Source organism: Larus michahellis, chromosome 1 (assembly GCF_964199755.1).
Source record: "Larus michahellis chromosome 1, bLarMic1.1, whole genome shotgun sequence".
Classification (NCBI taxonomy): domain Eukaryota; kingdom Metazoa; phylum Chordata; class Aves; order Charadriiformes; family Laridae; genus Larus; species Larus michahellis.
Genome location: NC_133896.1, coordinates 68,468,329 through 68,480,775, shown reverse-complemented (window position 1 = coordinate 68,480,775; position 12,447 = coordinate 68,468,329). Strand labels below are relative to the sequence as shown.

At 43.0% G+C, this 12,447-nt stretch overlaps 1 protein-coding gene across 32 annotated transcripts in view; it reads right to left on the bottom strand.

Moving 5' to 3' along the window:
* CACNA1C (calcium voltage-gated channel subunit alpha1 C) overlaps positions 1 to 12,447 on the bottom strand; it is a 484,401-nt gene that overhangs the window by 39,644 nt on the left and 432,310 nt on the right. The gene's annotated exons all lie outside the window — the stretch shown is intronic.

Below are 12,447 nucleotides of genomic sequence, written 5' to 3'. Positions count from 1 at the left end.
AATCCTTCTCATTAGCTCTGGGTAAATGATGAGTTCAAGTCTTATGGTAATCAAGCCTGGGGGGGCTCCTGAGAAACAAGTAGATATTAAACACTATCAGAGATGTAGTGCTCATCTTCAGGTACAAGTACTGGTCTGACTCAGAGAGGCAGGTGCAGCTTGCCTGTGTTTTTTTTATTTGTGTTTTGTGGGACAGGTAGCCAAAAAAAGCCCCAGAACATCTGGATAGGAAGGCTCTGAAGATAAACAAAGCCATGAAAATAAATGTTGAAAGGCTACTTGTGTGCAGGACCTTTCACTTTTGTTTTACAGGTGGTGTGATTTTAGGGATTTTCCAGTTTGAGTATCAGCTGACGAGAGGTTCTGCCTATTTGAACACCTTTGCCACAAGCCATGTGTGACAGAGTGGACTTTTCTCATTCAGCTTGCCTTTTCACTTGACCAATTCTTGATTCACAGGGCGAGGGCCCCCAGAGGAGGTAATCAGGCTGTCCCAGCCCAGAGCAGACTGAGAGGGGCGACCCCGGGAACAGACCGGGCCACTGAGCAAGACGGAGAGAGAGCAAATGTGAAAAGTCAGAGTTCCCAGACCTCCAGCTTTCCTCAGCTCTGTTACCATCCGTGCCACTGGTTTCATCATTGCTGTTCCTAAGTAGTCCAACATGCTTCACTGTCTTTCCTATGGCAAAGTTAATACAGCTTTTAAACACTGAACTCAGCAGTGTATTTATCACTGTGCTAGAAAGGGCAGTTGTCTTTTCCTCCACCTGATCTTTTCCTCCACCTCTTCAGGAAGGTTTATGTTCTCCCGTACTTTGGTCATTCTTTTCTTTTTTTTTTTTTTTTTCACTGTCTGGAAGGGAGGGGTGGATGGAGGGAAATCTGTGGGGCGCGTTTTTCCATAAGGAGCACAGCCTGGATCTAGTTTTGACTCATTGTTAATGACAGTTCATTTCATATCCAGGTTGTCCCATCACAAACACCCAAATAAATCCATTATCTTGACTTCTTATCTGTAGCAGTGCTGTGAAAGCACAGCTGCTCTGGAGGGCTGCAAGTAGAGGCAGCTTCACCCCCTACGATGCTAAGACTGTGCCGCTGGTTTTGATCTTGAAAAGAAAAAGAAGAACGATACTGTTCAAAGCATTCATACCAGTCTTGATTACTTGAAAGACATACTGCTGTGTGCTGCTTAAGGTGTAGATTTTTCCATTCCTTGTACCATCCCGCAGCCATTCTTGGAAAGGATAACAGCAGCAGAGTTCTTCTCTAAGGTGAATTTCCTGAGCCATAGGTAGGCAGGAGCTTTCCTTGTCTCCAACACCTTGCAATACTCCACTAGTACTGAGAGTATCATCTACTGGCTTCATATTGCCTGGGGGCTGGTGATCTGAGGAATCGAGCAAACTCCCAGAAGCATGTCCTCCTTCTGTCATGGCTGTGCTTGCCTTCAGCGCACTGAGCATTTGAGCACTTCTACAGCTATTTGTTAATTACTCATTTATTATCTGACAGGATTGCATGGTGTGGGAAAAGGATAAGGAAGAAGGAAGAACAGATTGAAACTTGGTGCCGTCTGTGTATTGGTGTTAGTGGGGTGTCTCTGGGCAGCTCCACCCGCCTATGGCAGAAAGGAGGCTGGAGACTTTTTGACTTTGTAGGACTCCATTTGTGGAGACATTTGCTGGGAGCTCAGTATGAAGGGTTTACTGTGATGCTGTTGGCAGGAGCGCATGAATCCAGAAGGAAGCTTCAGTAGCATCTTTGCAACTCCTGTGTAACTGATGGGGAATTACACTGGTGGTGTTAAGGTCAGAAGCAGGCCTGTGGTCTGCAGCAAAATACCCACTCCTCAGGATGATAACTCTTCTGGACACTAATGGAGCCAGGCAGAGACTAGATCATGAGCAGGTTTTTCCAGGGAGGAAGGCAGGCAGCATACCAGCTCCAAGACTCTGCATACAGTGTTGCCAGGATCCTTCCTTTGGCAAGCCCAAAGGCTCTGGGACAGGGTGAAGATGGATGAGCCATCTTATGCTTTGATGAAGGTGCTGAAAGAAACTGCACAGGACATTGAAAACAGGAGAACACCCAACCTGCCTTTGCTCAAATGCAACAGGACTATGGATTGCAAAAGACAGTAGATACAGGCATAGTGGCAGCCCCTGTTGCTTTTGGGCAGGACAGCCAGACATACCGGCAACCCAAAGAGAGAGTTTGTTATGGACCATTTTCAGTTGAGATTTGTAGCAGTTAGTATTTAATTCCCAGGCTGTGTCTTTTCATTGCCTTTTAAATTAGAAAGTTATTTAATGTTGATGCAGATATGTTTCCCAGAAGAGAACAGCCTACAGAGTCGTACTGGATTTCCGTATGTTAATATGGGATACAATAAAGCCTATGAGCCATTCTGGGATTGGAAATGCCAATCACAGGCATTATCAGAGCATGTTAGAGGTGGTCAGAGGGAGACTGCAGACTGCTGCAAACCTACTGAGCAACAGATTTTTGTTCTACACTTCTTTCCAAGAATAAAGGATTATTGATTTGATGAATTCTCTGGTTAAAAAAAATAGTAGGGATAGTTTGGATGATATATGTGCTCACTGTGTGCGATTTACTATGTTCAAAGCTGGGCAAACAGTTGAGACTCAAAATCCCTAGCTCTAAATACCAATTTGTTTTAGTGCCTTTCTATTAATAAGTGTTTCTTCACTGCTAAGGCAACTTTGCCTTCGTATCTGTTCAGCTGAGGAAAAGCTGTCACTTGATCTGGCTTTAGGTGAAGCAGATTTTCTCTCCGTCACTCAGTTAAGGCTCAGCAGACAGCACGGCTGACTGGTATCTCTGAGTTTAAAAGATGATTTTGAGAGAGTGACTAGGATGTGACCAGCTGGGATGCCTCATTACTCTGCAACATTGTAAAATTTACTGGCAATTAGTGCCAGACCCAGATTTTTGGCCATCAATCAGGTGACCGTAAGCAGCAATCCAGCCTCTACAGCTAGGTTATCTGGATGCAGCTGGGAATGGGTCCCATTTAGCAGATGTCCATGAAGATACATGAAGTAGAAGTCATTTTGTTGGCATGTTATGCCAGACAGTCTCCATGAAGAACAGACCAGTGAAGGAAGGTGAGAGCACAGCCATTTTAAAAACAGTTTTCTAGTGAGAAATAAAAAATCCTCTTATGTTTGCCTGGCTGGTACATATGAGGGCAGAGGGAAGGCGGCAGGAGCTAAATGAGGGTGCTATATTGACTATATTAGAAAGGGTAAAATTAGTTCATATGTGTTTACCTTTATTACAAATCCAGCTGAGAGGCCACATGCTCTTGCCTACCAGCAAAAAAACCCACGATCAGGTCTTTCTTTAATGGGGACCTCAAAAATTTCTATTAGTGTCTGTATTTGGGTTTGCAAAATGGTACCCATCACCATGCTGAACTGCTGCTGAGTGCCTGGCACAAAAACCTGCACAAAGTGGAACAGCTTTTCCCCTGAACTGATGGTATCTCGGCTGAAGAAAGACTGGAAAAAATCACTGTTACAGTAGGTAAAGGGAAACTAATTACTGCCTTGCTGAAAACTACTCCCAGTGCTCCTGGGAATGGGAAACGTGATCTCTGCTACCCAAGATTTCAGCAAAATTTGAAGAAAATGACTGAGAATAAGAAGATGGGGGAGAAGAGAAAGTTAAAGAGGAAAACAAGTAAAATACTTGTATGTGTTTTCATTGCTTTCATTGCAACTGGCAGTGCAATCTGGAACCGGTTAGCAGATCTCTAAATATGCATAATAGCAAGAGATGGTTCACGCAATGAGGTCTTGGAGGACTGATGTTAAAAGCTCTTGTAATTTGGATGAAGAACAGAAGCTTTTACAGCAAAACTGAATGAGTGAAATACAGGGGACCGAGCACCCTTTACTACTGCAATCTGCATGTGGAGAACAGCGATGCTGGAAAATTCCTTGGGCATTGTCAGCAAAGTAGGTCTTAGAAAAAGGAGAATTAAATGCCAGAAAACATCTTTCACCGCTTCAAGGAATTGCCTTACATGACAGAACTAGCTGGATTTGAACTCATCCAAGCAGTTTTTGACCATCTAACTTACGGTGTTCAGGAAGCTATCATTAATTAACGTTAATATAGTAAGAGACAATCTAAGGAGTCAGAGATTTTTCTATGGATTCATATAAAGATACAATCTCTATTAGAGTTCAGTGAAATCTAAAAGAAACTTTTACTCGGCAAAAGGAATGATTTATCCTGGCTAGCAAGCCAATGGAAAATATAACCAGCTTGGGGTAGTTCTGATGTTTTTTATTATTTTTTCTTTTGAGCATTTTAACTAGCTTTGTGGAAAAACATATTGGAATTAAAAGGAAAATGAAATATAACTGTATTATATCACAAATGTCAATGCCAGAATATTGTACTTTTTTTTTTTTTTAAAGAAATGTGATAGAAAAATGATAAGAAAAATTAAATACTGGTCAGAAAATCTGGATGAAGGCTTTTTAAAGAGGTGTTTGTACTGAAATGTACATCACACTTTTTTACCATTGAACCAACACAGGACAAGGCCTGTGGTACTTTGTGTTCCTACTGTTAGCTATTATTGCCATTGTAACAATAATTTACAGTCAAATAAGAAATCAGGACTCCTTCTCTAAAAGCCTTAAAACCCACCATGGTTTTGGGTATGTGAAAGCCTGTAGTAACTAAAAGCACGATCCACTCCTCAGTGCAGTCCGTGAGATGCTGTGCCCCACAATTTTAAAGAGAGCTCTAAACATTTTCACTCAGAAGGAATCCAGACAGGTTTGTGCATCAAGTCTTAAAGCTATAGGGCTATCTAACTTTCTTTTTACTGCTTTTACGATTAGCTTTTAAGAATTTGTTCTCCTGGTTTCTTTATCTTCTATTTCTCATGTTAAATTAACTAGCATGTGTGTGGTTATATTTACCCAGTACGGCAAATTTATTTTTATGCTGCTCTTAAATCTCCTCTGCATTAAAATACATTCTGATTATTCCATCCACCTGGAATAATGTTGGAAGCCAAGTACAACAAGTAGTTTTGTGGAAGTCACAATATTGAGGTATTTCCTCAAAACTGGGTAGTGTGGAGAGTCGTCTTTCAAAGTGGTTTTCCCCATGGAAATTACATGCTTTCTTCTTATGGTGCTAATATTGCTAGTCATCAGTAACAGCTCAAATACTCAGGTAAACTGAGGAAGGAGTCATTTGCATTTACTATCCCATTTTCTGCAAAAAATACATACATTTTTTTTCTGTTTGCCCATATTTCATAAGATTTCCTTACAGAAAGAGTTGTGCAGTTACCAAAATCACCTCTTCGAATGGGCAAATCACATTATGAACTCTGGAAATGCACTCGGAATACCAACATTCTTAAGTCAAAAGTGCAAAAAAAGAGGCCCCATCTTCGCGACAAAAATATACATAAATAAAAACAAAATAACCCTGTTCAAACATGGTTGTGGTCAGGTAGTCTTACGATATTTCTTTCTCACCAACACAAGGTGAAAAACATGCACTAGAATTGTTGATTAAGCCCAAGAGGTGATCAAATCCAAATCGACCTAAGGCTAACTTGAGGAATAGTTGAGGGCAGCTCTCCTGATGTTCACCAAAGGCAAAATAAAGCACTGTGTACTGGCGTTCGCCATTGCTGCAGCTCACAACCATGCTTCAACGTGGCTTCCTACATACAGAAGTTGGGGCCACCGTGGTGTGTTACCTGGATTATTCTAGCCATAAAAACACCAGCAAATATTAAAAAAAAAGCAAACTAAATCCCGCCCCTTCCCCCATCAATTTTATCAGTAGTTTTACCAAAAAGAAAACAAGTCATATATACATACATATACACACACACAGGGATAGCTCAGGACTACATACAACTTCTAGGGTGGCAGCAGTAAGGGTATGACAACACAAGATGTCAAAAGAAGCCACTGTGCTTCTCCAGCCCTTTGCTACATAATTTGGAGGCCTCTGCTACCCAGATGGCATTTGAGAGAGAGAGAGGGAGAGAGAGGAGAGAGGGAGGGAGATGTTTTCTGCCTCTTCCGGAAGGTTTGCGTAAATGAACTTGCAAGTTCTAGGAATTGCAAAGATTTGTGTCCAGTGGCAGCTGATGGCCAAAATCTGAGCAGCAAAGGGCGTGGAAGCGTAGAGAACCAGACAGGCAGAGACAGAAAGACAGACAGACAGACGCAGCGACAGAGATGAATGCCAGTCCCAACTGAGGTGCAGGCTAAGATGTATGTCGTCCTTCCACCGATCCTTGCTCCCATTGCGGGGGGGGGTGTGTGTGTATAGGACTGTGTCGCAGGGGACGACCGCTCCAGTCCTTGCGCAGGCGAAACGCCCTGGGGCAGTTCTGCCTGAATGAGGACTGCAAGATTTAAGCCACTGGTTCTCTGCCTTCAGACACATTGATTGAGGGTGAAAATGAACTTGTGAGGTTTAGTGTGGCTGGAGACGAGGGAGAGGAAAGCAAGGGAGAAAAGGAAGAAAGGCAGGGGGTGGGTTAAAAGGGAGAAGTGCAGGAGAAGGTGAGAGGGAGACTTGAGTATAGGCAGTCAGATATTCCAAAGAATGGGAGCAGGAGCCCATGACAAATCATATGAAGCCTCTTGACACCAAAAGCAAGATGACCGTAAGGAAAGGCCCCGTGCGCCTGGTTTAAGCCTGAGATCATTTACTTCAGAAATAAAAAAGACTAAAGGAGAAATCACTGCACAGGTCTCCAAGTATCCTTGGGAGCTGAATGCTTTGGTATCTCCCTGGCCTTACTGCACTTACTCAGGAATCAACCAAGCTGCAACCCTCTGCTGACTTTCTACCAGAATTTGGAAAACTTTTCAGAAATGCAAGATGTAAAGTACTCAGCTCTCCTGAATATCTGATAGACAAACACCAAACCACTGCCCAGCAGGCCTGGGCACAACAGTCCTAAGCAACGTTTTCTAGGGGAAGGAATACAGCAAGATGGGTTTTGGGATTCTCTTTCTTTGTAGGGGTGCCACGTCCTGAAGCACCCAGGTCCTACGTACCCCAGATGCAGCCAAGGATCAGATCACACACAACATTTTACTTTCCTTTTTTCTCCTCCTGTTGCCTCCCTCATTAAAAAGCCCACCATTTCCATCAACCCTCAGACCAGTCACAACGCTCACTCTTAGGAAAACGAGTACTGCTACAACAGAAGGGCAACTTACGCAGAGAAATATTCCATTATTTCACAAAAGCCCACAAGTCACCAATTCCCTATCCCCGGTAGTTCTCATCTCATATCCTTGCACATACCCCTGGCTTGTCACATCTGCTGTATCGCATTGCGTACCTGTCACGGGTGCCTCCTCCGCCTCCTCCTCTGTGACTCCTGCAGTGTTGTTCACAGTCACACTCAGACACACAAGTATGGTCACTGAGTACAACAGGAGGGATGGATACCAGTCCAGATGGTTTTGTTCAGTCATCCTCATGCACTCCCAGACACAACTGACGAACACAGAGGTACCCGCACATACAGACACGCTCAGAGGCACCAGCAGAAGCCCTTGGCAACAGGCTCACAGGTAGGCGCAAGCCCTTCCTCCCCAACATCCTTTCAAGACAGACAGACAGACAGAATCAAACACAACATCCCCACTGTCACTGGTACCTATGCCGGTGCTCTGGAGACACACATGCTCCCACTGGAACATGCCTCCTTAACTCTCACACATCTCCACACCATGAACTGCCCACTGCAGCTGGATGGGCCAACTTCCCAGCTGGCCCCCGGGACCCATCCAGCTCAGAGGGCACTGCTTATGAGCATCGCTTTGGTGGCAAATGAAGACTCAGCCACAGCTAATCTTTGGTCTGACACTGGCAGGGAAAAGGGTGAAGGAAATAAGGACCCTATGGACCAGAGAGGTGTTGGCTTTTGTCTCCAACTGAGAGGAAGGACATTACATTAGCAGCTTTCCCAGTCTGACTGTTTTTCTTTCATCACTTTGGGCACCGTAGCACAGAGCACAAATCAAACTTGATCTCCCCCTTTGATACAGCACAACAAATATTAATGAGCAACTTCCTTTGCCTGGAGGAGGGGACAGCAGGCTGTCAGTCAGCTTCACAGTGCTCAACTCCAGGCTGGGTCTGCTGATGTGGAACGGAAGGAAATGCAAGCCAGTGCCTGCAGCTACTTCTGGGATGATATATTCCAAATGTGCTGACTTCTATTCACCTCCTAAAACATTTTATTTCCCATTATTATTTTAATAGATAGTAATAATTTTTACCACCTTAATGTTTTCTTCTAAGGAACTTAAAGTGTTTTGTAAACACTAATGACAAAGCTTTCTTAACTTAGGGCATAATAACAATCTCCAATTTACTGATGGGGAGACTGAGGTATAGGGATCTAGTCAAAGTCCAAAGAATACAACCCACAGGCCCTAGCTCCCAGGATCCATATATTACATCATCTTTCATCTTATTCCCCAAAAGTCATTCTTGGTTTTAGCACTTAAAGAGAGCTGACACATGGTAGATGTGGTCTCTGCCTCGGAAATTCCTTTTTGAATAGCAGATGAAAAAGTCCTCCCCTCCCTCTTTAGTTACTTAAGAAGTGGCTTAAAAGCGTCCCAAAATAGAATCACTGAATATTTCCAGAAAATTTTGAAAAAATCTTCATTTTGTGGCTAGGAAGTTAGCTGTGTAACACTTACTGAGAAGAAAAGCTTTGAAAACACAACTTGAAAGTAAGGCAATTTGAAAGTGAATTTGGCAGAAACTATGCCGCGCTCTGAAGTTTTAAAACCCACTAGATTTTAACCTGCCCTGTGCCCTTTGCACTTAGTTGTGTGAGATGCACCTCCATGTGTTTGTGGAGCTGACTGGGGGGACATGGAAGATGTTCCCAAGTTGCAGTCCCTAATGGGACCTATCACTCACTTGGCATATCTCCACACCATGGAGGTGTTTCAAGTGGAGGCTTCCTAAAGGACTCAGAAATCGTGAAGGCAACCTGGAAGCCTACCTCACGAGTCCATGCCTTCTCACTATTTTTGAATGCACAGCCATGCTGACAAAAATATGCTGAGCTTGACATGCAAGTGTACACTCATCCACAGGCATGCAGAGGAACATGCCTGCATACAGGAAACTCAGATATAAACACCCACCCATAAGCAGATCAAACTTGCGCAGTAAGATAGCCACATTGGCTCAGAAATCACGTTCGTAGACTCAGCTACATACACAACAACCCATGTGTCTCCATCAACAACCATTCACAACGCATGAAATACGTATGCTTGCATACACACTCTTTCCTCCACACACGGATTCATGTCTGTACTCTCTCCCATGGATTTGTAGCCCATACACAGGCAACCAAACCCATTCAGCAACATATACTACGACTAATGGAGTGCACACATGAAGACCCACCCATGCACACTCACATATATCTTAACGAAGGTTTTGGTCTGGGAAATTCCTTTTCAAGAAACAAAAATAATTGTCAAAAGGTAAAAACAGAGCATGGGGAGCCGCACAAATAGACGCAAGCGCACACCTACAGGGACGCTGTGGAGCCTGTCAGTCAGGGTTCCCACTGCAACTACAGCTATCGCAGCTCAGCACTTGCTGGGTATGCTTCCCCTGAGTGCAAACATCTGCTGAACCTCAGAGAGACTTCAGGCTTACATGTCTATGGCCACATGTCAAATTAACCTGTGCCAGGTGTCTCCATCTTTCCTAACCAACCACAATGAAAACTGTCCCTTAGCTCCAAGAGCAGCACCTTCCAAGACCCTACGACAAACATTCTTCAGCTTCTAAGCAGTTGGGCAGAAACATCTTACCTGTGCCTGACCAGGCTAAACATCTCCAATTAGTGGAGTTTACTGGCATTTTAGGGTTTATATTTTCTTTCTTTTTCAGACTCCAGGTCTCTCGGAACAAGACAAGACAGTGTACAGAAACACAAGGCAGGGTTTGCTCAAACCCACAAACAGCAAGAAAGCAACAAGCTCCTGAGGAGAAGGGAAGTGTATCTGATAAACTGCCTCACACTGCTTGGGAAGATGACAACTGTCCGTCCAAGATGGGCTGCTACTTCCAAAGCCCATCTGCTACAGATGCAACATATCAAGTGCTGCTAGCAGGAAGGGAATCCGACAGGACAAACCAACATACAAAACATTCTCTTATTCAATAAGGGTTATAAGTGCAAAGGGATTTCAGAACATTTCAGAACAAACTCCATCCATAGGTGCTGCTTATTTATCAGTGCATCAAAAGATTGTGCAAGTTTTTAGTAACAAACATTAGAAACTAGTAGCAAAGGACTTGCCTAGATAAAAAGAGAAGATTTAAACATGCCAGGTAACAAAAAGACGTGTGCAGAAATCTGTAAAAACTGTATAGAAGGAAAGGATTCTTTAGAGGAAACAGAGGGACCGTCATGAAACGCTATTCATAACCCTAACTAAAAGAGTCAGGGCTGCTCCTGCTGCCTCCTCAACTAAGACAGGTGATGGCTGTTTGAACAGAGGCACACCCTCCTTTTTCATAGACCTCTGCAACTAAAAACTGGATTCTGGGCCTTGGCTGACATGAACTTGAATTTAGACACGGAACGGAAAAGAGAGGGAGCCTTGTCAGCGGTAATTAAACACACCAATACGGATAGCCCTGGAGACTGAAGATCTGAACACAGCACAATTAGCAGCAGCATGACCTTCTTGACAACATGCTGAGGATGAATGCGATTCATCCTGCTTAAGTTTAGCGTCTGAGAGCTGGGTGTCTAGACAAACCTAACAAACCTAGACACTCTCCAGTCACTGGATGGGCACCTCCAAACAGCAATTCATTTTCCCTGTCATAGACACGTACAGGGAGGCATCAGTTGGCCTGGGAAGGTGTGCATTTCCCTCCTCTGACTGTAAGAGGAAGCCTGGGTGGCTATCTGTCTTCCTCTCAGCTGACTAAAGTTTAATGAGACGTATATCAAAGTGTCTTAAACCATGAGGTAAAAAGTTTTTTAATTTATAGGAAGTTACTGTGAATTTCTTCAAAGAGATCGACTAGCTTTTCCCTCCAGTACAGGGTTTCTGACTATGATGGGCCTCCCTTTATTTAGCAAAACACAAGGTTTTCCCTCCTTTCTGCTTGAAAGACTTTTCTACAGATTCATATACACCAGTCAGGAAAATCTTGCTAAAGTTTAGCGTAATTATTCTCTTACTAACTGTACTTATTTCCTCAATTACCATGTACAGTTCTGCCTCTATGGATGAGAATGGAACTTTTTCACAATCTGACGGCTCTTGCCAGGTTCCCCATTTAGTTTTCTTGTGACAAATGTGGCACAGAAAAGGCTTCATTTCATTCTTTAAAATTAACAACTTCAGCCTGCTGATCGCTGTAACTTCCCTCTGCAAAATCAGCTCGATCCTAATATCTCTGTAGTAAAAGGGTAACCAAAATTGTTTACAATATTCTGGGGGAAATCAGAACAGAAAGTAGGACATTTAAGAGACAAAAAAAAAGTTATTTTCAGTTGGAAACTATTTTCCATTCTCTCAAAAGGCAAGGAAAACAGACTAGTGTCAAATAAAATATTGCATTTATTCTAAATAAAAATATTGCAACTTGGATACATGTCCTTCTTTCAGAATTGGAAAAAATTAAGTTGAACAGAAATTAAACTAGAATCAAGACACGAAAACATTTTGTTTGGAAAGTTCAAAGTAGGGCATTTTGATTTTTTCAAAATGTTGCCTACATTTTTTCCTAAACACAGCACTGAGTGAAAACTATGCTGTCACTTTTCTGCTTGCCATGGATTGCCTCTACACAACAATTTCAAGCTAGAATATTTATTCAACAGCCGCATCGACTTACAAATTCATGATTGATTTGCTTTTCATTAGCATATTTGCAGCAATTTTCTTTCAATCTTTATATTTTCCTGGCCTTGCTAAGCTGGATTTTGCAGTGCAATTTTCGTCTGTGCTCATAAACCCAGTGGATCCTTTGTGATCTTTCTTTTGGGAATCTGTGTGCTTCCTGCCTGTCCTTTGTCTACTTATCCTGTAATTCTGTACCCATCCACCTCCAAAAAAAGATAGAGGAAAAAGCGTGCCTGATGTGATTTATTCCTTGAACACCAGCTGCTCATTTCAGTCTCCGGGGCTCATTCAATCCTTCACCTGTCTGCTGAGATGGGTAACAGTGGGGCCAATCAGTGTCAATTGTGCTGGTGGAATTCGTGAGATGGAGCAAATTGGGCTGCAAACCCAAAAAACTGTGTTGAAACGCTGGCGCTTTGTTTTTCTTTGGTCTTTCTGTCTTGTTTTTATTTTATCTACCTTTTCTTCAAATTAGAAAACTAAATATTAGGAGCAGGTT